Source organism: Centruroides sculpturatus, unplaced genomic scaffold, assembly GCF_000671375.1.
Source record: "Centruroides sculpturatus isolate CEXI.00-Female unplaced genomic scaffold, Cexi_2.0 scaffold623, whole genome shotgun sequence".
In the NCBI taxonomy this organism is placed as follows: Eukaryota; Metazoa; Arthropoda; class Arachnida; order Scorpiones; family Buthidae; genus Centruroides; species Centruroides sculpturatus.
In genome coordinates this window covers 26,530-29,773 of record NW_019384836.1, presented here as the reverse complement: position 1 = coordinate 29,773, position 3,244 = coordinate 26,530, and positions in this window count along the sequence as shown.

Below are 3,244 nucleotides of genomic sequence, written 5' to 3'. Positions count from 1 at the left end.
GTAGGCAGTTATGCTGCCATCTCGTATTAAATTTAACAATTATAAATAATTAATTTTTAATTTAGATGTTTTTAAAATTGAATTTGGAATTGGTCATTAAATTTAATACGAGATGGCAGCATAACTGCTTGCATCTAGTCAACTTAATTAATTTCTAATATTTAATCATAGCCTCTACATAGCCCAAGAATTTGGCACATTGTTTGGCATGTTTATCAGACATATTATCTGTGATTTTTTTTGTTTTCTGCAAATCGAATTCTCATTCTAGGTTAGTTCATTTAATGCTAGAAGAAATAATGCTGATAATTCAAGCTGCTTAAGAATGCATTTTGTATAATGTTGTTTGAATAAACGTGATACATAAAATATTTGAGTATTTTCTCGGCGTGAAACGCATTATCGTATTTTAAATCAATTTATATGGAAAAAATTCTTTTGCTTAATGAGTGTTTCGCATTACGAATAACATTTTGAAACGAATTATGCTCTTTAAGCGAAATTCCATTGTAAATCCTTTCAGCTGTATGAATAAACATAGAAACAAAACTTTATTCTTATCACCACGAAGCAAATGCTTTTGAATGAAGATTTTGTTTTAGTATGAATAAAAGTGAGCATTTATTTGAAGTATGAAGCATATTCTTCAGAATACACGCATCTAGACAGACGTAGACTCAAGTGCTAGAATTGTTGTTTTCTGTTACTTTTATCTAGGTTTATTTCCTGCTAATGTTTAACCATGGCTCAAGTAGTTAATCTAGTGAAGATTAAATATTATAAGTTATGTTCTCTCGAGAAGACAGGGATTTTAAGGTGTTATTTAGGTTTGAATAGTAAAGTGTTGAATGGTTAAAACATAATTGTTTAGGAGTGAAAACTGAGGTACGAAGAGGTGCGCTAACTTATTTACAAAGAAAATTAAAATATTTTTAGATATGTTACTGATCCAAAAAAGCATAGAATCCAATAAGGCATAGAAAAACTTCGTGTTTTTATATTACAGTAGAGCGTCGTTTATCCGAATCAATTGGGGACTGGGGTTGTTCGGATAACTTATTTTTCGGATAACCAATTATGTACGAAAAAATANGGCCTCACTTATGACAATTTATGTACGTTCAATTATTTATATGACTTGGTTGGATTTCTTTCGATGCCCTAACTGCAATGTAGCAAAATTAGTTCTGTAGTCGTTGGACACACAAAAAAAGGTTGACAATAGCAAATTAAGAAAGTGAGCCCTTCAGACTTCTGTGCTGGCTTCGTACAAATCCAAAAAGTACATATAAAAATGCATGAAAGTGTTTTTAAATTTCACATTTGTCTTTACTATAAACAGAAAAGTACGCTTAAATGTACTCAAATTGTCGCAGTTTACAACTTTTGTACCACGTTATTAAATATAAATATGTAAAATTTAGTGTTTTTTGCATTTTCCAAATAAGTCTCAGTTAAATAAATAGTTATTTATATTATTTTGGAAACATATCTTTACATGTCGATATTTCTTTTATCTTCATTAACATAGGCAAGTGTTGTTTAACACGGTTAAGGTAAACTGACACATTACTGTATATATATGTTATATATCGTACTACTTGAATGTGCTTTCCTGAAAATAATATTCTGAAATTTATTGCTGATAACGAACTATTTATACAGTTAACTTAAGTAAAGATTGTGGGTACCTGATGGTTTTGCCCACTTGCCAGAGAATGGCTTGTTTACAGGTTTCGATCCCGAGGAGTCGGAATTATTTTTATCAGGTCGAGTGGAGTAGAAGAGAGGGGTCGTTGATAATACGTAGGCGATATGCGAGTAAATGATAAGTTAAGTAAAGATAATAAACGAATTTTATAATCTCATAATTTTCTTTATAATGTTGTCAAACTATTAATTATTCATTTGACCTGTTAGAATTACTTTGTAACATTTACAATTCAACGAAGATCACAAAAGTAATTGAAAACAATATTACTTTATGTGTCTTATTACAAGATAAATTAAAATAACTATTTTTCATTATTTACAGATTTTGTTGTTTTAATGTCTCTAATTTGATATTGCCTTTGCTTGGACAACAGAATTTTCGGCCTGTAGTCTTGTTACGTGTGTTTTTCAGAATGATAGACTATCATCGCAAAAGATTTAGTACATTTCGCTTTCCAACAATTAATATTTTTATTTATTATGTAGTTATGCCATTCAGTACCTTTACCAAACTCTGTATGTAGTAATTTCATTAAGAGTTTTTAACTTATAAAGATCTTAATTTACGCATTTTTTATTTTTACCATATGCCAAATTTTTTGTTTTACATGCCTTAGCTATTGAATCGTGTAGAAGTTTTGATGTTTTTTTGTAATAATTTGATCATTAGGTACTTTTTAATTTACATATCTAATATGTTAAATTGTGCAACAAACTTACAACAAAGTATTAAAATTACATCATAGAAATTACTCCTGTTTATTGGTTATCAAATCTTTTAACATTTTTCTTAGTATAATAAAACAATTAATTCTATTCAACCGAGCTAAAATAAAAAAAGAGTTTTTGTTTATAGAGTACTAAAACATTTAGCAGTTTATTAGCCTTGTTTATGCCTAGTGCGGTTTTGTGTATTATTTTCTCAGGAGACAATAAAGAAAGCTTTGTTATTTTGACTTTGACAGTTAAAACCTTCTTAAATTTAATTCAAACCCTATGTAAATCTAGGCAACGAGTTAATTTACAGCCATTTGAACATTGATACGTTTAATTTTTGTGTTTTTTTTTAAATTAAAAAAATAAACATAAAAATTCATTATTTGAATCAAGAAAAATTTTATATTGTTAGATAGTACGCAAAATACAGAAATTGAAGATATAAATGTAGTTTTTAATGCCATGGCCAATTTTTCATAATTTAGAAAAAAGCAGTGTATTTGTGATGCCAAGCACTTAATTAACCCGTTATTTAATATTAATTCAAATAATGGTAAAACTTGTTGAAAAAGTTAGAAAATTTTATTGCATTTGTTTGTGTAACAACTTTGTTATAAATTACTTTGTTATTGGAACATAACATATTTTTGAAAATATTTATTTATTATATATAAATTTTTTATAGGCAATGAGGTTAAGTTCTTCATCTCTTGAAAAATCGAATGTTGGGCAAATGGTAAATCTTATAGCAAATGATGTCAGCAAATTTCAAAATGTAAGTTGAAGTTATTATTCTTATAAATATAAATACACA